Genomic DNA, 24,472 nt, shown 5'->3' on the forward strand with positions numbered 1-24,472 from the left:
TGCTTCTGTAACCAAAACAGGGGGACCAGACTCTTTGATGATTGTCTTCATTTGGACTCTCAAGTTTCCTAATTCAGAAGTTTTTCCCAAGCACTGACCAAACGTTTGATCTTCAGCCACAAGCCTAGTGCCTTTGAAAAAGCTCCCTCCTGGTTGATCTGTCAATTAGGAAAACATGGTATTTCATACTTATGGCTTCATGTGCATCTCCAAAAGGCGTTCTGAGAAGTAACAACTAAAGCATGGCAGAAACAGACTGCTAAATACGCAACCGATCCTCTGAACAGTACAGAGCATCTGCCTTACTGACAGCCATTCATTAATCCAAGCCTCAGCCTTGCAAGGGAGTGAGTACACAATGGGCAGTTGGTCGACATCTACATGAGCCCTTCTCTTGGGAAGGCTGTGAGAGGGTGCAATATTAGCACTACCAAGAAATGTACCAACGTGCCTATGAGACACAGAGGCAAAGAAGCTCAATTGAAAAGACTCTACAGCCTATGACTCCAACCACGTAACATTCTGGAAAAAGCTGTACTAAGGGGATGGTGGAAGGATCAGTAGTTAAAGGCCGGGGTGGGGGGTGGGGGTGGGGTAGATGTGTGAATTAGCAGAGGTAGATGACTTGAAGAGTAGTGAAACTTTTCTGTGTGGCTCTCTGGTGGGGGACACGCATGACACATCTGTCAAAATCTGTAATATATAAATCAGCAGCAGTAAGCCAGCACAGAACAGGACTTTATGCAATAATGGCATATTGGTACAGGGTCATTCCTTGGAGCAAGTACACAGCTCTGGGATGTGACTGTACAAATAATCACCTAGGCACTGAAGCCAGGGAGGATCCTGTGGAACAAAGTCTGCTGAGGATGCAAATTGATCCAAAAGGTTCTTGAGCCTGCGAGTTCAGTTGGTGATTTGGGCTGAAGTTACCTGCATGTGCCCCAGCCCTAAGCTAGAATGGACAGACCGCCCACTCTGAGCTCTACACTCCCAAAACTGTCCCTGGGAAGTTACCACCTAACCCATGGCAACCTTTTAACTCATGGGCTCTGTGATCTTTAAATCACTGACTTCTCCATACCAGCACCATGCACAGTTGCTCTGATCATGCTAAATCTGACTCAAGGACACAAAGACAAAATCTGGCTCCCATAGTGAGAATATCTGATTCTCCTATGTAATAGAAACACTACAGTCTATAAAGGAACACTGCTGGCCTGTAGCTAGGAGGAACAGCTTATTTGAAGGACAGATACCCAAAAAATAGTTATAATGTCTGAGTCCTCCAGCCCTGTAAGCTGTTTGCCTCATGTAATTAGTAATTTCCTCTGAAGCCCCAAAGACCCTCAAGGGAGGTTCCTTAAGACTCAGAAAGTAAACAATTCATAAAACTCAGGAAGTCCCAGAAACTGAGCAGATGCACTAGACCTCTCCCTCTCAAAGGTTATATAAACAACAAGTACTGTAGATAAGGGCAACATCGGCAATGCTGCCTGGGAAGGGACACTCTCCAGTGTGTCAAGCTACCTTCGCATCGTGTATTAAGTTCCAAGTTTCCAGCGCTCCTAAGCAATATTGAGGTAGGCTTTTAGTGTTACATCTACTTCTGAATCATCCCTGATCTTGTAACCCTACCTATATTCCTGTTAGTAACCCAAATCAATTCATTGGCTCACGAAGTTAAGACTTTGGTGGTATCCTTATTTTGGCTTACCATCAATTTCCTGCCTATGGTGAGTAGACACTTGTTCATGTCCACAAGAATAGAGTTACCTAACATCTGGGCTCTGTGAACCAACACATCCAAACCCAAAACAACACTCAACCCCAAAAAGGGCCATCGGGAATCGGGTCAGCTCATGGCAACCCAAGACAGGTAGCACAAAAAAGAACATGGGATTGTTGAGAAAGATGATTTGGTCAAATGAGATACCTTAATAAATAGCAATATGAAAATGGAAGCCACTTGTTTTTGGTAAATAGGAAACTGTCTCCACTTGACCTTGACTAGCAGCTACTGAAACCTTCGAAATGTATCTTTCAAGAAACCAGGAAGTTTGGTCTCAATGAGTTAACAACTGGTATATTTTACAAAAGGTTCAACCCTCTTCTCTTTTCACAGGGCGGGTGATCCTCTGCACAGTCACCATGGATCTAAACACCAGCACCTCTGTAGATGGCATTGTATCCCACTGAAATTTCCTTTTCTCAATAGGCCATAAGAATAAATTATCCAGCCTATCTCTCCCCATGTCTGTCCCCGATTTTTATCCCCAGCACCCTCTGCTCTGCCCTCCACAGTATCCTCTCTCCTGATTGGTTTTTGCTTTTGTTTTTGTTTTTTATTTTCATAGGTCTAAGATGTTCCCTGCATCATTTATCAATCAACTGTGACATGGTTTCTATATCCCTCCAGATGCAGAATAATAAAGCAAAGCAGGTATACTTGAACACCTGCCCAGAGGCTGATGTCTATCAGTCAAGGCCAGGGTATCTCTGTACTTTACACTGAGCTGTGTGCACATGGTTGTCAGGTCTCCTGTTTACCTCCCTCATGTGATCTGCAGCTATCCAGGTTTTTTCACTCATGACTGAGCCAACAGATGCAGATCCACAGACCCTCTCCTCTCTCCTCCCCACAGGCATGTGCTAACTAGAAAACATCTCTGTAAGAACAGGATGGGGGAAGGCCTCTTTCTGTGTCCCTTCAAAGCATCTTTCAGGGTAGACTATCTGCTACAGGACTTGAAAACATTTCTTGGTTCACAATAGTTTTCTTGGGCAACAAAATTTCAGGGTTTTTTTCATGTACCTTATACACAATTAAAATTTTATTTAAAAAGCCGTGTGTGTGTGTGTGTGTGTGTGTGTGTGTATGTGTGTGTGTGTGTGTGTATGGCTAGCAAGAAAGCTCTGTTGGCCAGGGTGCCTGCCAGCAAGCCCAATGTCCCATGCTTGATCTCTTGGATCCACAGGATGAAGAGAGAAAACCTAATACTACCTTTTGTCCTTTGACCTCCATGTGTGTGTCCTGATGCATGTACACACATACAAATACAGCTAGTCAGCTAGTCAGTCAATAGAGAAAGTCAAAATATTTAAGACAAATATATGCAAACTAGCTGGACCTAGTTTTAATCACAGCAAGAGGTAGGCCACAGACCAGCTGCAGACCTGGCTATATAGTACCCATGTAAAAAGCCAGGTGCAGCAGTTCCTGCTTTGGGGAGGCAGATGAGGGCATCCCATGGGCTCACTAGCCAGGAAGTCTAGACAATTGGTGAATTCCAGGTTAAATGAGAAATCCAGTCTTCAAAACCAAGCTGTAGGGTAATAAAAGGCAATAAACTCCGATCTTTGGGCACTTCACACGTGCATGTACTTATCCATACACGTACACACACACATACCCCACACGAACACACACACACACACACACACACACACACATAACAACAAGAAACGCCGTTTATGAACTTGTGTACATGTTATTTGTAGTTGGCCTTTTGTTTAGTTGAGGTATAAGGCATACAATCATTGCAAACAATAAACTCCTTTGTATATTTACGTCTGCAATTAGGACCAATCAAAAATATATTATATTATTATATGCCTTATAATTCTTGCCGCTTTATTAAAGAAATACACCATTTTGGTTGTAGGTGTAAAAATATGTGTTATAGATCCTGATCCTGTGTAGACCTTGGGATTGGCTCTGTTCCATTTACCTCTCCTTCATTGGGGTTCTCATCTACAAGTCTAGAGTCTTACCTCCTTATCCATTTATCTCCACCTACAAATGGAAAGGGAGGCCACCAAGAAATAGGGTGTTCAAGTAGAGTGGTCTACATGTGGGTTTCTGGAGTCATCTAAAGGAAGGTGCAGTTTCTCTTTTCTTTTCTGGGAGACTTGGAGAAGACAATAATTTTCTTTTAATTGATTAAAATATCTTTTAATCTTTCTTTGACAATGTCTTACGTGTTTATGTTGTACCTTGATCATATCTACCAAAACTCAACTCTTCTCCTTTACCCCTAACATGTCACTCCCTCCCTCCTTCGGTCCTTCTTTCCTTCCTTCCTTCCTTCTTTCTTTCTTTCTTTCTCTCTCTCTCTCTCTCTCTCTCTCTCTCTCTCTCTCTCTCTCTCTCTCTCTTTCTTTCTTTCTTTCTTTCTTTCATGTCCTTTCCTCTCCTTTTTTTTTCTTCTTTGGTAACCCACCAATTCTAGTTCGCTGTCTGCTGGAATGTTGATGGATCCTTTGGTTTACTCTTGTACAGGTAGCCACTAGCAGGTGACAAGTGACCAATCCCCTTCCTAGAGAATGTCTAGCCCTTCCTTTCTTATGGTAGAATGATGTTTGGAATACCTTTCCAGTTTATGTAATGTGGAATCCTAGAATCCCAAGTCCCTATCAGTCAGCTGTAAATTTATTCTACTCTGGTTGTGGAGATTAAAAAACAAACAAATATGGGGTGGGACTAGCTTTCCAAGGAGAGTAGCAGTTATATGTTGACTCAGGCTGGATAGGCCTCTCTGGGGTTGATGATATCATGCTCCATGCTCAAGGGAGCTGTGACTGTTTTATTAGAACACGTTAATCGTTAAAGCATAATGAGAATTGGTCAGAACCATTTGGGCAAGTGTACAAAATAGTCGATGAAGAAATTCCAGGTGAATTAATTTTCGCTTTGGAGTCATGCTTCAATAATATTGTTGATGGGAGGCTGACAGAGACATGTTAGCACGGTTGGAAAGCAGAACTGGAATGTAGGGGAACATTGTCCTGAGACTAGAACACAAAACAGATCCACTGGATGTTCTTTAAAGCCAAACTTAATATTTCTTATTTAAACCAATGCATCTCAAACATATTGCAAACTATAAGAGATAACGACATATTCCTATTTGATCTCCCAGAGTCCTGCTTTCCTGCCCTGGGCATGCGGTCTCTGAGCGGAGGAGCTCTGCAAGCTTAGCATCTGAGCCATCAAGCCTGCTCAGTCCTGCTTGGCTCATCTGCACCTTGCTGTGTACAACAGCAGCAGAATGAGGAAGAGGCCTGCAGTTTTATTTGATATCAATTAATTTCTAAGTACAGAAGCTTCATTGTGCTTAAAAATCCCAATCTTCTAAAATACATGTAGAAATCATAAGATATATGGCATTTATTTAAGAATAGTCTCCAGTGAGGGCATGGAAGAAATATGAGGTGATTTGGATGATAGATGCTTGGTTAGCAGCCAGGAATTGTAGCAGATGAGGGAAGAGGGCAGCTGCTCTTATATGTATGATGGAGTCAGCTTAGATTGGACCTGTCCAAAGTCAAGATTGGTGCTTGAGTGCTTTAGCTACACACTATACTACAGTCTGACTGACCGATTGTATTTGTGTACATGTGTATGTAGCATGTAGCACACTAACTAATGTGTAGTGTCTATAGTATCTTAAATAAAGCAAACAAACAAATTAAGTTTAATTTTTCTAAGTTGGAGACTATCTGAATTCAGGGTTTCAGCAGAATGAGATTTTTGTATTTTTTTAATTTTTATTCTGATTTCTTGTGATGAGTCTCATGTAGCCCAGGTTGCCTTCGAGTCCCATATATAGTCATAGATGACATTGAAATTCTGATCTTCCTGAAATTAGCTATGTAGACCAGGCTGGCCTTGAACTCACAGAAGGCTGCCTGACTTTGCTTCCAATTTCTGGGATTAAAGGCCTGCACTACCATGCCCAACCATGTTGTTCTTGGTGGTGGTGGTGGTGGTGTTGTTGGTGGTGGTGGTGGTGGTATTGTTGTTGTTGGTGGTGGTGGTAGTAGTGTAGATAAGGTCTTTAGAAGATGCCCAGACTCCCTGCGGAGCTTAGTAGAGGGATGTAGATGATACCTCAAAGAGTGAGGAGTGAGGAGTGAAGCAGGCAGAAGCTTCACACAACTTCTATTAGGAGTCACTTTAGTTACACTTGGTCTCAAAGCTCCTCCATCCTGGGTCAAGGATGGGGTTTCTGCAAGGAATCGAGTAATCAGTCAAGTGCCTGCCTGATTGAGCCCCTGTCACCTTCCAACACTAACCAGCAGTTAAGAGCCAATACAGCTCTCTCCTCTCTACTGTACAGTGTCCTCATCTGTGAAAGGGATGGAAGAGCACACTCAACCAGGTTTCCCCCAGGGCTACTCTATCAGTAATATATTCCAGAACTTGGTCCAGGCACAGACTCTAGAGAAATGAGACACCAAGCAAAAGGGAGGAGACAATTCCTCTAGAAAGGAGAGACAAAATTCTGTCACAGCCAGTGCTCTTCCCCCAGCCTAGGACATCTGCAGAACAAGAGATGCCCTCTTCTGGAACTGTGGTTCCCAGCAGAAGTGAGGGGTGTGCTCTATGAAGAGTGATGTTATGTGCACCCCGTGGGGACCTTAGCACAGGTACATAGAGGCACCTGAAAGGATGGCATATGAGAACAAGATGGTGGCTCTTCATGGGTGTTACCACTGACCTCTAATGGTTCATCCAGGCTGTTAGCCTAAGCTGAAGGCGGAGGAGGCCATACTGCCTGCCACCTCCAAGGGCTTAAGGTAAAAGTCGCAGGCGAAGCTGAAATCTGTCAGAGGAGATCAAGTAAAGAACAAAGAGAAATCAGGATACTGAGAGAGTGGAATACAAGAAGCTTCCACAAGAGAGTTGCGGTGATATCTCAGCCTATTTGAAGGGAGTAATCAAGGTGGATATATCCAGAGAGGCATAATCTCTGGGAGACGATGCCTAGCTCTGGGTTGCATTATGAGAACTGCTTTCTGACAAAGAATAAACATTTCTTCAGAATAAATGCCCAATTTGGGGGTCTTTCTTTTTCTCGGGGATGGTGGTGGTGGTTAATGTTACAGAAAATGTTATCTCCAGTGTGGGTGGGGTGCCTGTGGGTATGGTGGCTATGAGAAGGGACTGGCTCCTTAGCAAGGCATTGGCCAAATGGAGGACAGTGAAAATTAGGGAAGATTCCTAGGTCAAGATGGGAGGGAAATAGCAGGTAGAAGTAAGAGAAAACAGAACAGAAAACGGAAGTCAGCAGTACCAGTGAGTCAGGTCCACATGAATTCCCCTCCCACACCAGCAAGGCCAACAGTGAGCAAGGAAAGGACACAGCCTTAAATGATCTGTAGGAAATATGACCTCTGGTCTGGTCTGTTCACAGGTGGAATACACATACATGCTTGAGGCTACTAGAAAACATTTGATACCACTGATTAAAAAGTCTCCTCTAAAGAGTGGAGAGCAAAAAGCAGCACACTAAGGCCAGGAGAAGAGCCCTCAGGCTACTGCGGGCACCTAACAGTTGACCATTTTCCTCAAGAAAAGATTGTGCCTTGTACAAAGCCAGCGTATCCAGAAGGAACCCCGTGGGAGAATAAGTGGAAATCTGGGACCCAGAAGGACCCATCCAGCGCAGCACCTTCACCTGTTAGCACGTGAGAGGCAAGGAGACTAAAAGCTGACTCTGGGTATCCCTCTTCCCTAGAGCCTTGGACCAGATGAAGTGGTAAGACAGGCTGAGGCCTAACGGGCAAACACTATGTAATGGTGGTTACACTGAAGAAAAGAGCCTCAGTCTTCTGGACCCATTCACTGAAACACAGAGGGAATGCTGTGCTACAGAGCCTCGACTTCAAAATCCTCACCCGAGGGTAGGGTCTAGATCAAACAGGAGGGTCAAGCTCGGACACTCACTGAAGAATACATGGGGATTATTACGTAGTCTATTTGAAATTTCCAATGGAAAGCTAACAGCCGGCAAGCAAAGAGGAGAACAGACGGAGGGAAATGGTTCTATTTTTCAGTTGTATGTATGTGTAAATTTGTGTACATGTGGGTGCATGTCTGTGCTGGCGTGCTTGCACGAGTGTGCCTGTATATGTGGAGGCCAGAGGTTGATGTCTGGTCATTCTCTCTAATAACACTTCATTATGTTTTCTGAAGCAGAGTCTCTCACTGAAGCTGGAGTCCACCGATCCTGCCAGTCTAACTGCCCAGCTTGCCCTGAGGGATCCTGCCTCTGCCTCCCAAGCGCTTGGCTTACAGTGGGAGCCACCTCACCCACTAGCTTATTTATGTGGGTGCCCAGGGTCTGAAATTCGTTCCTTATACGTGCATGGCAAGTGCTTTACCCACTGAACCATCTCCCTAGGCCAGAAATACTTCATTTTTAGGTAATTGTGTCAGTGAGACATTTTCTGTAACAACTCTAAGCTCCAAGATGTGTTTTTGAAAAGGAATACAATGCATAAGCCTTAAAGGTGGATTGGCAGTTCCAGGGGGACAGAGCCTTCTCTTCATGTCTCTAAAGCAGAAAGGCTGGCTGGCGGAACGTATGTGCAGTCACGCTTGAGAAGGCCCAGGAACTGTATCTGCCCAAGCACTGTAACACCCTGCCAGCAAAGGTTGGCACCTTTGCCTCCAATGACAGAGAAGTAAGTCTGACTGATTCCCAGGCATGATGGGCAATAGACTCCTGTCATGCTTTGCTGGCCAGCTGAGGAATCTACAACCGGAGGTGCCAAGTGTCAGGCCCATCTCCTGAGTATCCTTGTGGCTGGCACGCCCTATTTATAACTATCATAGAATGACAAGAAGCCTAGAGGGTGAAAAAAACAGCTCATTCCTGCCCCAAAAGGCAATGGCCAACATGGATTTGTTCATCACTAACCACCCTGGTTTCTGTGAGAGCCACATCACAGCCATGTCCCACTGCTGCTAGGATAGAAGCTCTCAAGAGAAGTCAAGCTTGAGAGACACAGACACTACCCGCCATTGTGAGGAGCCACCTATCAACACCAACTCCAGGTCTTCCATGCTACTAGAATCACACTGGCCACTTTGAGGAAGACCAACTTAAGTCAGGGCACCTAAACAAGGCAGTACCCTCTCCCCAAACATTTGGGGACATTTTAGAACTTTGGAAGCTCAAACTAGGGAAACGTATTACAGGCACTTGAAGGGTAGAGGCCAAGGTCAGCTCCAAGCACCACCCAATGCACAGGATGGTCTCAGACAACAAAGATGGATTTAGTCTAAAGTGCCAATAGGGTGAAGTTTAAAAGACCCAGTTAAAACAATTCAAAATGAAAAGGAGTGCTCAGACTTGCTTGCTTGCTTGCATGGCTGTGGAGAAAAAGAGAAAGAGACATAGAAGCAAGAGGCAGGAAGGAATATTGTCTCCTTGTGTGTTCTCATGTGAGTGCATGTATGTGTAAACACGTTCATGTAGGGCACTTTGTATGTATGCCCATATGCATCTGTATGTAATGCATGCGAGTGGAGGCCAGAAACTGATTTGGTGTCTTCCTCAATCACCTTCTTTTATGAAACTGGGTCCCTCATTGGTCTGAAGCTCACCAATTATGCTAGGCCTGCTGGCTAGCAAGCCCCAAGGATTCTTCTGCCTCTACCTCCCTATTAATATGATTACAGGTATAATCTGCTGTGCCAAGATTTTTTTTTACCATGAGTTCTAGGAATTGAACCAAGGACTTCATGCTTGCCTAGCAAGCACTTTACCAGGCTGTTGTGCAGCTAAGGATGACGTTGAACCTCTGGCCCTCTGCCACCACTTAGAATTACTATTAGGCTCTGGCCCCTGGGACACTGCCTTCCTTATGCCCCTTTCACATGCACTTCTAGTGGTTTATAAGCTATGTACTAGTCGATGCCAGGACTTCTGGTCTACCTCCTATTTTGTTTGTAAGACAGGCCAGACTTTTGAGGACAATGACTGCCAAAACAAATATTTGCTTTCTTCCAATGGCTATGTTTACCCGAGATTACTCTGTTCTTGGTAAAGTAGGAACCAACTGGCTATTGACACACTTGGGATCCAGCCTCACAGCAGCCTGGCACCTTCTCCCATGTGCTGCAGCAAGTGGAAGAGAGCCCAAGAAGAAGAGTCTCAAACTACCCCAGCTTCTCAAGAGAAGCTCACAAATCATGCTTGCATGTGCAAGGCAATATCATTAACAATTATCAGGACCACAGAGTCCTCAGAAGAAAAAAGCAAAGAAAAAAACAAATGCCAGAATGCAGAAAGGAGGAAGATAGACATAATAATCACTGAAGAATTGAAGTGTTGAGGCCTAAAGAAAGCAACAAGGAAAAACACAGAATTACTGCTCCAGGGCACAGTAGCTCGCTTGATGTTTAACTCTTCGTTATAACCTGCAACTCACCTGCAACCTAACCAAAATCAGCTTCTCACTCAAGTTACACTGCTTCCATGCACATATGAAGAATACTCCTGTAGTAATAATGGATGTCGTGAAACCCAGCTCACCTATCCTACATGCTCACAAGAATCTCTCACATGCCACTGAGCTCCACTTTTCAGAGCCCTTCCCCTTCACAAAAAAATTCAGGCACAGGGGTAAGTATAGCTCATGGCAAAGAAATAATCCTTTCCACAAAGGTCACTGAAGAAGGCAGCCACCACACAAGGTGGACTACTGATAAATGACGGTCAGACTCTACAGTGAACACTCCATTGACTAACTAGCTCACCCCACCCCCATAACTCCACTCACTGAAATCTTACTAACTCCTCATAATGAGAGGACTGACCCTCTATGGTACCCCACTTTCTGAGACCCACTCCTGCCACACAGGAGCTCTGCCTTCCTATCTCTTAGGCTCCTAGCTCCAATCCTTTCTAAAACTCCACTGTAAACTCACCTTCTGGTTACTTGTGAACTTCATTCTCCTAGCCTGTAAAACCCGGAAGCCACACTGGCTTGGACATCTCCGGTGTTCACTGATTATGTCCGGCACCTTAGCTTCCCAAGCTATGCACATCCAGCCTAGAGCACAATCACGGAGCAGCTTCCTTCAGTCGTGAGCCTGTCAGAGCAGCCAGCCTAAGGTACTGGTGCAATTCCTCCAAGGGTTTCCTCCTCCAACCCTGAGGGGCACAGGTGAATGGGGCTAAGGGAAGCCCTGAGAATTCAGGCAAAATATGTCATCCAAAGGACAACCCCATAGCACAGTCAAAAGAAGAAAGGGCTCCCAGTGTTCAGGAGAAGAGCACCTCCCCAGAGAAGCAAGCCTTCCCACCAGAGTCACCGAAGAAGGCAGCCACCACACAATGTGGAACAGTGATAAGTGACTGTCATCAGACTCCATGAGAAACATTTACTGAGCACTGCCCATAGGCCACACATAATGCTCACAACAATTTTAAGAGCTAACCACTCATTCTAAGTGTAGACTTCACCCTTCTCTGCCTTTACTTCAAATTGCTACCTATTCTGAATAGGCCCCAAAATAACCATTTAATGTTATAAGTAAAAAGAAATGGGGTTGGCTGGAAGGCGTGCTAAATTTGGAATGACGGAGATTAGCTAGGGCCCTGCACAAGGATGGCATACAAGCCAGGGTGCAAAGGAAAGAGGGAGAGGAGAGAAAGCATTTGTCAGCATCCTTCTTGTGACTGCTACTCCTGGTTGTCAACTTGACTACATCAGGAATTAACTAAAACTCAAATGGCTGGGCACACCTCTGAGGGTTTCTTTTTTTTTTTCGTAATTAAATCTTTTGAAACGGGAAGACCTATTTCTAATCTGGATCTTTGAGGTGGGAAGATCCACCTTTAATCTGGGTCACCCCTTCTTCTGGCAGCCTATGTCAGGGACACTGAGCAAGGAAGCTTGCTCTCTCTCTGCCTGCCTGCCTGCTCCTGCTGTAGCTAGCAAGTCCATTTCTTCACTGGCATAAGCGCCTACTTCTTTGGGATTCCTGAATATACTGAAGAGCAGCTGAGACATCCAGGCTTGGGGACTGCTGGGATTGCCTTCTGTTGGTAGTCAGCCATTGCTGGACTGGCTGGACCACAGACTGTAAGTTGTGTTCCTCTAGAGAACCCTGACGAATACACCTCTTCAGGAAAATGAGTGGGGACAGGGTTGTGATTTAGCCCCAGCTCACTCCCTATCACTAGAGAGCCCATGTCTTCACTCCCTACTAACACTGTATTCTGCCTTGCCTGGCCAGAACTTCTGTCCCCTTCCCTCCCCATCATGTTCCCTTTCCCCACTGGAAGACCCCACTGAGCCAGAGGCCATAGTTCCTTGCTCAAGGAATATTCCTAGCCCCCTTTCTCTCATGTCCATATTTATGGCCTTTAATTAAACAATACTAAGGTACATAAAATGTTAATGTTTGGATCATGGGATCAGATAACTCAATTTAATAGGATATAATAACATTTAAGCCAAGAGTTACAACATAAGGGCATGGGGAGGAGATTCTAACTGCAAAGCCCCCCCCCCACTTCAGTGAGAGCACCCCCATAACTGCAAAGCCCCCCTCTTCAGTGAGAGCACCCCCATAACTGCAAAGCCCCCCTCTTCAGTGAGAGTACCCCCATAACTGCAAAGCATCCCTCTTCAGTGAGAGCATCCCCCATAACTGCAAAGCATCCCTCCACCAGTTAGTACCATGACCCTCTCAAATCTCACTCTAAGCATTCTCCTAGCGGTCCTCAATAACGCAGAGGGAATGGCCACTTGCTTATTTTGCTGTCTCCCCTACTGCTCATAACCACCCTTCCTCCCTCCCATAGCCAGGCAGCTCTGAGTCCCATGGAGGTTTAAGAAGCCTTTCTGGGAAGTGCAGAGTTTTAGAAAAAAGCTCTAGCAAGGTAAGGTACTTCAAACATGTTTGAACTGCAGACATCACCATCAGGAAGTGATACAATGTGGAAGCCCTGCACCAATTCTTCAAGGGAGGACTTGGAAGCAGCATCATAACCTGCAGGCAAAGCTGGCTAAAATTCACTGAGTTCCATATTCTCAAATGGACATTATCTGAAAAATATTGTTCATGAGAATGTGGGAAAACACTGTCCCCTCACTGAGTGGAAAAGGCAGGCAGCCTTCTCTGTACTACTTGTGTGAGTACTTAGCCCAGGAAGCAAGAGACGGGGATGAACCCCCTGGGAGGAAGGGGGAAAGAAGTTAGTCAAAAGATGGAATCTGCCACAGCAGTGGAGTTATAGCTGTTTATTTCTCTTCTACTTTTAAATTTTGTACATATTTTCTATACATACACAGCTCAGTTGGCAGAGCGCTTATTTAACATGCAGGAAGACATGGGTTCAATCCCCAGAACCGCATGGTGGTGTATGCCTATAATCCCAGTACTGGGGAGGTGGAGGCAGGAAGCTCCTAATTTAGAGGTGATCGAATGATACACAGTGAATTTGAGGCCAGCCTGGGCTAGTCTGCTTCAAACAAACAACAGGAAGGAAAACCCAAGGCCCTGTTTCCAAGGCTAGCCATGCCTTTAGGACCCTCCCTCAGTATGACCACCCCTCTAACGAACCCTCAAAACCACAGGGTACCAGTAAAATGTTTCATGTTTTTGAACCTGTGTGACCCTCTTCATCCCCATGATTTACACGGGGTGTGCATCCCACTTTTCCTCTCTCACTGGAATGAAGGTACCAAGAGGGTTTGGGGGTCTGCTTTGAGTCACTCCTGGGCACACCATCACCCTCGATCATCATCCTCCTCATACAAAGTCAGCTCTCTGATGAGTCCTCCCATCTTTCAGTGCTACCCAGCAGGTCACAATGTACCCCGTCTCACCCAACGGAACCTCTGTCATGTTGCATGTTCAGTATCTCCTTAGCACACTGGCAGCAGACATACAAGCCACCACTGCCCAGAGCCTACAGCAGCCTCGCTTTTCCTCACAGTGCTACAGAGATGTACCTTTAGTCCAACTTTACAGGAGAGGGAAATGGAGCTTAAAACGATTAAGAAAGAGGTGCACATGGCTGGCAATTTTAAACCTTAGACTTTAGCCATAAAAATCTATCAAGACTAGAACCTTCTAGAAGGTAGGAAATGTCTTTCCTACTCCTTGAAAACTGCTGGTCACTGCTGTGCCTGGTAGACAGGCAAATTCCGGCTTAAGATGTAGAGATTCTGAGGAGCTTCCTGGCAGAGACAAGACTAACACCATGTATAAGATAACCCCAGAGACAGCTGGAGGTTCAAAGAGGCTGCCTAGCAAACAAGGCCAATAAAAATAGTTTCTCCTTTTTTTCCCTCCAAATTAACATTTGGCTATGTAAGGAATTTCAGGCCCCATCTGTTGCCTGGATGCCCCATAATTAATTATGAAGTGGTATGTTAATTGTTGCTCTTAAACACCCATTAGCACAGAGCCCCTAAAACCTTCTACCAGGCAGAAATATCTTAAAGCTGGGTCACAGATCAAATTTCCAAAACCTTTCCAAAAGGCAGCTCACCTATCACCCTAGTGTTGTCACCTGCTATGTCTTTACCTTAATTTCCATTTAAACATTCAAGAGTCCTCTTAAATAAGGTGGCTTTCCATCATTCCCAAGCTTAGTAAACACTTCTAAAACTGCTGTTTCTGAATGCCATTTATTCCTGGCCATCAAGGGACTTTTGTCCCCTGAGTGCTATCTGGAAGCCCCCAGCAGGAAGCTCTTGTAGAGTTTAACACTTGTTAACAGCTTGTCAGGTCTTGCTGCTGGTGAGTCTCTGGCAAGCTGACACATACAAATTAGCAGCTCCTGCAGGCACCCCAGCTCTTTGGGGGCTAATTACTCAGGAGATGGTGAGATATTTATCAGCATTTCTGACTGCATGCTTGTCAATGACTAGAAAGCAGCAGCTTCCCAAGGCCTGATAGACAGACAAGAAAACCATGGGAACACAAAAGGGACAAGGATGCTCATCCGCTCACCCTCCAACCTGGTTCAGGTGACAATCATGAATTGTACACAGTAACAACACTGGGTTAAAGTCTTTGTCCCCTCCCCAACTGGACCCAGCAGTTCTCTAGGACTCTTGGAAACCCCATTCAGAGACAAAGTGCACATCGTAACCTAGAGCCCCTGGCTTTATGTTATCACATCACACACTCATCCAAGGGAGCTAGGGACATCCTATGATCTCACCTATTAAGCAGGGTGGAATGGGGATGGAAGCAGTTAGCAACCCTTTGGATATAACCTAAGAGCCACAAAAATGGCACATGTGGCTACAGTTTAAGGTATTAAACTCTCTCCTGAGAACCCCAGACTCACACGTTGGTATGCCTTATTCTTTCCACCAGTGTTAAAGATGAGAGTCTTTCTCAGAAGAAAGCATGCCCATGGTCTCCAAAGCTTCACTTTCTTCCCCAGCTCTTTTTTTCTTTGACCTCTTAACCCTTGTGCTCAAAAATCTCTCAATGTATTTTAAATCTCTTTTAATACACTCCAACTGTGCTTCATACTGGCTTGTCTCGAATGCCTTCCTGCATCAAAGCCATGAACTCTAGGTTTGCCTGCATGAAAGTCAATGAAAAAAACACTTGGGCTACTGTGGGTGATGGCCTGGAACAGCGTCTCTATCTGAGCCAACGTTGACATCCTCCAGGAAACAATGAGGCCAAGAAGACAACACAGATGCTGCATGTGAAAATGAAATACAAGAAAAATCTGTGGGCCAGTGAGGTATGCCAAAGGGTAGAACATGCATGACCCCCATCCACAGACAGACAGACAGACAGACAGACAGACAGACGTAGAATATTCCTTATGTACTAAAATACTGGATCAACAAACATTTACTACTGTTGATGCTTGACCGCGTGCTGGGGAATAAGAACAAACGGCTCTACATCACAACTCCAACCCACTGGACAGGCAGAGCTTTAACAGACGGACCAGGTAGCATATGATATGCACTAGGGTCTCCTCACCCAAAGATTTTTTGGAAGACACTAATGGAGAAAGCTGAGGAATCACAGAGGGATCCCAGGGAAGGCATGAAAGACAGACATGGGAGAGAAATGACTGGACTCTGTGTGCTGGGCCAGCACATGCGAAAAGCATTGTGAACAGGAAAAGAGCTGTGAGAGTAACGAGAGTGGAGACTGTTAAAGAAGGCAGCAAGGGACGTGACCAGGAAGAAGTGACAAGAAGCTTGACAGAGAGGCAGGTTGGAAACCAACCACTGCCTGCCACTGAAATCTAGGGCAAAGTGATGACCATACCCCAGAGCAGTGACTCTCAATCTTGACTCCTTTGAGGGTTGAACAACTCTCTCACAAGAGTTGCCTAAAACCATCATAGATTCAGATTATTTACAGTATGATTCATAGATTCACAACAGTAGCAAAATTATAGTTATGAGGTAGCAATGAAAAAACTTTTATGGTTGGGAGGGTCACCACAACATGAGGAACTGGATTAAAGGGTCGCAGCATTAGGAAGGTTGACAACCACTGCCCCAGAGACTCCAGGTGTGGGGGGCTGGTTTCCTTGGTCATCCTAGACCAAACATCACTGGGTTCCTGGTACCTCAAAGTCCAATAGGTATAGAGCAGAGAGATGTATGTATAAAACCAAGTTACAGATATAGAGAAAAAGTTAAGTTCCTAAATAGGTAGGAATGTGGCATAAATATATCTGAGAAGTGGCATAAATTGGTTCTAATCAAAAATAAAAATAGAACATATGTGTGTGTATAGATAGATATAGATATAGATAATCTTACTTAAGAGATAGTATTTGTCTGCTGCTCAGCTATAACAGTTATAGATCAAGTATCATGTATCTGAGGAGAAACTGGCTATGGTCTTGAGGAGCCTGTAAATTAAGAGAGAGAGAGAGAGAGAGAGAGAGAGAGAGAGAGAGAGAGAGAGAGAGAGAATAAAGGTACAGGTAAGGTAAGCCTGGGCTATGGCCTGCTGTGCTGAACAGAGAGAGGGAGCAACAGGAGCAACAGACTCTGATGGGAGTTAATGTTTCATTCTGAAGACTAAGTAGAAAGAACAGAAAAGGACCACACTGGACTCAGCCACTGGAGGATCAGAAAAGAAGGCCTGAGGGGCTAAGCTCAGAAGGCAGAGCCCAGGGAATCTCCAAGGCAGAAGAGGCTGGTTACATACCTAAAACCTTAGGGCAGCAGGCAACCATGGGGCCAGTGCATGGAAAAACGGTGCCCTCTCTGCACCATCTGCACAAGTATGACTTCCTCTGCTCTCTGGAAAGCGCCCTGCCCACCAGTGCTTACAAACATTCAAGACTGTTACTGGCAGTCAGTGGCCCGCACTCACTTTCCGTTCTGAAGGTTGGAGAATCTAAACCACACCACACGAGTCCCTAAAGGACTTTCACATAAGGTCCACTCACCTGTCAAGTGATCCCAAGGCAAAGGCCCTAAGGCAGGCATTTTGGGTATTCCCACATTAGGCCCTCAGTTCCTCTGACAGCCCCAACAGTTAAGGAGAGGCTAGAGGAAGTGCAGACACACCCTCTGAGGAGGGGCCTTGGACATGGGGTGTGTTGCATTCCTGGAAAACAGGGCCCCCGCTGTAACGTGTGCAATCAGACCAGAGATTGGACTGCAGAGCTCTGCTTCCCATTTATTACAATATCACGCTCCTACCCAGGAAACCCCACCCGAGCGTTTGTTTGGCAAGCCTTTCCTTGATTAGGTGTAAATCTTACTATTCCTGCCACTCAAAAAACAACACATGCCCCTAATGAAGTTGTCACACAGAGACCAGTCCAAGCCCTGACTTTCCCTGAACCAGGCTGAGCCGCTTTCTACTCTCTCACTTCAGGATGGTGAGGTCTTTCTCCTTTCCGACTCTACAGGAAGAGTGGGAAGTGGGAACGTTCTGTACACATGGAAAAGCAAACTGATTGCTGTTCCCTGCTGGAAAGAACCAGGGCAGTATCCACCTTCCCGCTGGCCCCTGGGCTTCAGCTGCCTCTCTACTTAGCTCATGGGAAGGGCTGATGGGGACTTCAAATCCCATCATGCATTTTTTTTTTTTTTTTTTTATTAACAAACATTGCTCCTGACAGAGCTGTCCTCATTCCCAGTCATGCTATCTGACTACCTTTGGTATGCAATTCAGCAGGGTCTGCCCACCATATCAAAAGCAGTGCTGAGGAATAGGGCAGGGCCAGTCCTAGGCAGGTGGGGAATACACCCTTCAGTGTGCTTGAAGCTTCTGATATCCAAAGCAAACAGTGTAGGACAATTTCACTTCCAAACAATGTATGTTTAAACCAAGAGCACTCAATGGGGGGGGGGGGGACGGGGGACGGGGACGGGGACGGGGACGGGGACGGGGACAGGGACAGCAGGCTTCCCAATCCAAAGGGCATCCCTTGCATATCTGCAAACCTGCTGTACCTCCATCAAAGCTATACAGGAAATGGGGCAACCTGGACCCTAAAACAGTTCATCTGTTTCCAGGCCAAGGATCCTATGCCAACCTGGAGCAGCAATAAAGACTGCAGTGAATTGGAAAGAAACTGTAACATTGTGGACTCATCTATATAACAGAAGGAAGGGTACACTCCAGGGCTGTGAGCAGGCTGAGGAGCCAGGAGAACACTGTGGCAATCTCAGCCCAGTTCACACAACCCTGGGGCCCTTCACTTCCAAAAACAAACAAAAGCCCTCCCTGTGTAACCCACTGTGTCACAGTGGGCTTCTAGTACCCCAAAGACACGTGACAGTGTGTGTCAGTCATGTGCCAACAGGGCTATCTCAGAGCCTGTGAGGCAAGCCATCTCCCTGGAAAACCGAGGAACAGGCAGCATGGTGAAGTGGGGCTAGGGTTAACATGAAATAAATCTGGTGAAGTCATGAAGGGTGGGGTCTGCCAGAGAGCACTCCCAGGAGATAGGTCTCCAACATGGCAGAGGAGAGTAAGAACGGTGTAGCTGAACACAGAGGACAAGGTAGATAGCCCCACTGTGAAGCAAAGCTTCCTCTCACAATTCTTTTGGGCTCTGTTCACACCCATCGGCCTCTTCCATTGCATAGACCACAGCCCACACAGACTTGGGAGAGGCTCCCTCGGCTCCCTCTCCTGCCTCTAATTCCGAAGACTCTAGTCAGAGCAGTCCCTAGGGAAGGCTCTGGAGCTCTGAACTGCATGCTGACAGACAGGAGAGAGGTGCTGGGGGAATCCTCCTCCAAATGGCCTCCTTCCCACTACAGGAATCAATCTGAACAGAAAGGCGATGTTCATTCAGAAGGATTTAAACAGGATCCAGAATGGGAGACTGCAGAATATGCCAAATACAGACTGTCCAAGGATGGCACTTGCCCACAGTGGGCTGGGCCCTCCCACATCAATCAGCAATCTAGAAGATGCTCCAAAGACACCCTACAGAACAGTCTGATGGAGGCAGTTCTTCATTTGAGGTCCCCTCTTCCTTGGTGAAGCAAACTGACACTCGGGGGTAGCCACCACATTCACTAAGAAACTGCTTTGCTCTTGTCTTTTGTCTCAGGGATCCATTCTAACTAAGAACCCATGAGAGGTGAAGAAACTAATCTTCCCTTTTTCTATATGACTTACCTCCTGAACTCAGTAAAAGATATTAGAGGGTAGAGTGGTAAAAACTAAGAAACAAGTGGCCCCTTAAGAAGCTTAAAATTTATCAAAATAAATACACTATGCTTATAGCTGGCCCAATCAAAGGCTTGCATCTTCCAGAGTTTCACAATGGGTAACTGGGAGAGAAAATTGTTTCTAAATGCCACGCGCAGGGAAATTTTCCTTGAGAAATACAATTGAGGTGGAATGCAGAATGCCTGCAGTTCTACAGTCAAGGCCCATGTTTCTGTCACCGACGATGGAAACAAATAAGCAAATCACAACAGTGGCGTCCAAAGATTTTTCTCCAGCAGAGGGAATTCTATTCTGGAGCCCAGGAAGCAGCAGTTTCCTCACAGAAAAGCTATTCCAGGTGGAACAGGATCTGGAGCCCACAGCACAGCAGGCCTGCCTGCCTGAGAGGCCTCTCTACTGGGGGCTACCAAAGCTGTCACAGCATTTGAACTCAGAGCCTTCAAGCATAAAAAGAATCTGAAACAAAAGTTGCTCTAGACAGTAGAGTTTACTCACTAAAATGACTGTTTACAAGGTATTAAGGTTACAATTTAAGCCTTGGGTTCTGACTGAATCTGCCCCTCTTGGATCATCAACAGGGCTACCCCATGACATCAAGGTGCCAGAGCCTTGGAATGGAACGTGACACATCTTGTGTTCTGTTCTCTCCTTTTATATTTAGTTCTTCTTAACTGTACATTTGCTTTCTTCATGCGGGCGCCCAACACCCTCCAGAGGGTTGGAGGGATGGCTCAGAGGTAAGGCAGCTTGCTGGGCAAGCATGAGAATCTTAGTTCAATCCCCAGGGCACAAATAGAAAGCAAGGCATGGCGACATGTGTGCCTATAACCACAGTGCCATTGGTGGGCTGGAGTGGGGCAGAGACAGGAGAATTATCAGGGTTTGCTGACTGACTGAGGGACCTGGTTTCAGGGAAATAAGACAGAAAGGGATAGAGCAGGACACCTGGCATCCTCTTCAGGACATTCATAAACAAAACACTGTGCACATACACACACACACACAAACATACATATACACAAAGATACACACACATCACATATACATCACACATGAATGTATACCACATACATACATGAGAGAGAGGAGGGAAAAAATTTTTTTTTCAAATCTACACTGGACCCTTAAGCATCCTCAACATCCATGCAAAGAACTTCTGGGGTCCTGCTAGAGTATTAAAGGAAGGATCAAGGTACCAAGTTATCATGTCCAGGCCTGTCTCATCAGAAGAAGAACCCAATGCCTGCAGAGAGGACTGCTCAACCAACATCCCCTTAGCCCAGTCAATAGCATCATCACAATCTTTCTTTCCAGAAGATTCCTTCCTGGTTTATTTCTAAATGCTGAAATGATAACCGAGGCCCTTTCTAACTTCTTATCCTACCAGGCAGGGAGCAACACTCACTGGTCAAGGTCTGCGGTTCTCCCATGGTACCACGGATCACAACCCTAGCATTTACATCTTTCCCAGAGGCATTGTGAATATCTAAGTTACTCCATTTAAACTGTAAATCTGAACTCTATATAGGACTTAAGACTCAATTAACATTCTGCATGTAGTGCCAAGAGCTGCTGCAAGACCTCACTTCTGCACCCCAGACCATGGGACCCACAAGCAGGAATTCTCACCATCTCCACCAATCCCTGGGTTGTCGGAGACATACATGAAAGCAGCCCACTGCTCTTGGACAAGAGTCAGAGGGCCACGTGGATATTACAGAACACCTCACATTTTGATCATTCTATGGGCAGCTGTTGTGCTAACTCTGGTCAAACATGACCCCAGAGCGGTCATAGTATCTGACCGTTCACTACTTTTATACTTCAACAGTGAGTTTTTACCATTTTGTGTCAAGTATAGAGAGGGAAAATAAAATAACACGAAAAGGTAACATGTTATATTTTATAGCTGTAAAAAAATCAGACTGAAACATATTTATTACACAGGGCTATAAAGCTCACTCGAAGGACCCAGGTTTGCTTCTCACTTCAAACCCAGGGAAAGTAACACTCACATGACTCTCTTAGAGCACCAGGCAGAAACTCACATGCAGGCAATATATCCATTTACATAAATTTAAAACAACAAACAAAACACCCCCAAGCATCCAGGGAAGGTATTTGATTTACAATTCCAGGTCACAGTCCATCACAGAGGGGAAGCCAAGGCAGGAACTCACACCCACAGTCAAGATCAAAAAGATCATGGATCATTCTGTGCTTGCTGCTGCCAACTAGCTTCCTCTCCTCCCACAGACACCAGGGCCAGCCCATGAAATGGTATGATCACAATGGACTGGGTCTAACGACATCGAGACAGTCTCTCACAGACATGCCTACGAGCAAAGGGCTTCAGATAATTCCTCAACTTGAGGTGGTCTCTCAGGTAATTTCTAGGTTGGCAAGTTGACAATTCAAGCTCAGCCTGGGTCGACTGCATATGTTTGTCATGGCTGCTCCTGTCCTCAAAGGTCCACAGGTGTGCCACAGGTAGTGACTTGAGGTTACAAACAAATAGATAAATTCTCAAACACCGAATCAGTGAATGAGAATTAACTGTGTGTGTTAAATTTATAGAACATAATCTTCAAATGATAGGTCAAAAGCGGGATAAATCCACAGTCTGTAAAAATGTTCATCTTTGCTAAGTAAGCACTTCTCAACCATGAGCCATTTCACTCCCCAAGAGACATCCGGCCGCGCCTGGTGCTGTTTGTTTACTGTCAGAGCTGGGTCTAGTCCATAGAACCAAGGTGCAATAGTTCACTCAACAGTGAAGAATTACCTAGTTGCAAATGGCACCAGTATCAAGATTGAGAGCCTCTGCAACAACTGTGCCACTAATGTCAAATTGTTAAAAGTATAGCTTAGGGGACTGGAGAGGTGGCTCAATAGCTAAGAGCATTCGATTACTCTGCCAGAGGACCTGGGTTCAGTTCCCAATAACCACATAGTAGCTCACAACCACCTATAACTTTAGTTCCAGGGCATCTAACACCCTCTGGCCTCTGTGTGCACCTGCATGCACAAAGCACACGTAACCTCTTTGCAAGCACACACATATGCATTCATAAAAAACAAATCTTTTTCAAAAAGTGTATACTTTCGTATCTTCTATCACCTCCACTGAGCTATCTGACAATAATGTCCAGGATGCAATGAGTCCATTTCATTGCTTGGTGATCATGTACCTTTGTGTTAAGCTAATAAAATCTTAGCAGATGTATCAAAGACACAAAACAGTTAGAAGCTACATTGAAGGAACTGGAGGGGTGGCACAGTGGTTAAGAGTCTGCACTGCTTTTGTGGAAGGCCCTGGTTCTGTAACAGTACCCACAGTGTGTACCTTACAATCACCTGTAACTCTAGATCCAGGGCAATCTGACCTCCAAAAGCACCTGCCTTCACATACACATAGTCCCCACCCCATACACACACACACACGTGTGTGTGTGTGTGTGTGTGTGTGTGTGTGTGTGTATATGTATATGTATGTATGTATGCATATATATATATATATATATGTATATATATATATATATAATTTAAAATAAGATCTCTTTTTTTTTAAAAAGTTATATGGAAATATATGGGGCTGGGAATGCAGCTCAGTTGGTAGAGCACTAGCCTAACAAGCACTAAGCCCTGGGCTTTATCACAGAAAACCAGGTTGGTGATGTAGGCAGGCCTGTAACCATAGCACATAGAAGGTGCGGCAGTAGGATCAACGGTTCGAGGACATTATCAACTACAGAGCAACTCAGAGGCAAGCCTGGAAAACAAGAGACTCTGGAGCGGGAATGAGAGAAGGGGGAGGGAGTGGAGGGGGGTGAGTTAGTTCTTCAGTCACTTCCATTGTGTTGTAATGTTATAACAGAGACTGAGTACTTCCAACAATCATACAAATAATTAGTCTAAAATCTAGTTCTTGCTTTCACTACCAGGTAAGTAAAAATTGTAAAAAACAAAAACAAACAAACAAACAAAAAAAACACTTAGTTGTCTATTGCATACTGTCCCCAAGCTAGAGAACCCAGCTCATTCTTAAGAAAATTCTAGTTAGTCAAGTACAGTTAGAGAATGTCCCCATGGTTGCCCTTCCAGAAGTGGGAAACTAAAAATGTTTTGTTACGTCTTAAGAGAATACGGGAAGGTAGAATTTCAAGAGTATATCCAGAGGTACAATTTAAGCATGAATGCACACACACACACACACACACACACACACACTCCATATCCTAAATTGCACAAATGTTCAGCACCCCTTCATTGCTCCCCTGTGTGGATTCAGCATGCCACATGTATTCATGCCTGAATCTATCATATTTTCAAAATACCAAGTCAAGCAATTTGTAGAGCAGCTTCCAAGCTTCCTCCCGAGCATTCCAGACTCTCTGAGCTAAGATGATCAGGGTAAATCATTCCCCACTGGAAGGCAGACTGGTGAGGAGACACTTGAGGCTTGACTCTGAATTCTTAGCTGGATGAGCTGAGCCAAGTCATTATGTTCAGAGTCACTTTTTCTCTTAAAAGATGTTTTAGTTCAACAGTATAAAAATATCCCTATGATATTATTTCCTGCTCTAAGTATGTTCTGTCTGAAATCATATGCTCTGCTGGTTCATGTCTTCACTTCCTCCCAGGTCCAATTGGCCAAGCAGACCTGTGGCCTGCTCTCTGGCCATTTTTTCCAGTTCTTGCTGTCCCTCTCTGCAGTCTACATTTGCATCCCTTCCCTCCATCCTCCTAGTTCCATATCTGAATTTGGTACCAAAGACCTCAAACCTTTGAGATCATCTTCAGCATAAGCTATGTAGTTGCGAGCAAAACCGAAACTCATGTACCGTATTCCCAATACACGTATCGAAAGCACAGATGGATGGTTCAGGAATCTAAGTTTAAACTGCACCTCCCAGCTTTTCTAATAACTGTCGCCTTAGCTCAGAGTGACACGTGGGCCTCCCTAGAACTGACTCTTGGTTCTGCGTGATTCATTAACATCCAACCTCTGCTTTCTAT

At 45.2% G+C, this 24,472-nt stretch overlaps 1 protein-coding gene across 8 annotated transcripts in view; it reads right to left on the reverse strand.

The window, feature by feature from the left end:
* Nucleotides 1-24,472, reverse strand: part of Tln2 (talin 2) — a 416,961-nt gene that overhangs the window by 250,829 nt on the left and 141,660 nt on the right. The window contains exon 1 of one of the 8 annotated variants that reach the window (XM_030244583.1): nucleotides 17,205-17,274. The exons of the other annotated variants lie outside the window; for them this stretch is intronic. The gene's annotated coding sequence lies outside the window, so the exon portion shown is untranslated. Of the gene's footprint in view, nucleotides 1-17,204; nucleotides 17,275-24,472 lie in introns of those variants that run through there. 8 annotated transcript variants of the gene reach the window in all.

The sequence above is a fragment of the Mus musculus genome, chromosome 9, assembly GCF_000001635.26.
Source record: "Mus musculus strain C57BL/6J chromosome 9, GRCm38.p6 C57BL/6J".
NCBI lineage: Eukaryota > Metazoa > Chordata > Mammalia > Rodentia > Muridae > Mus > Mus musculus.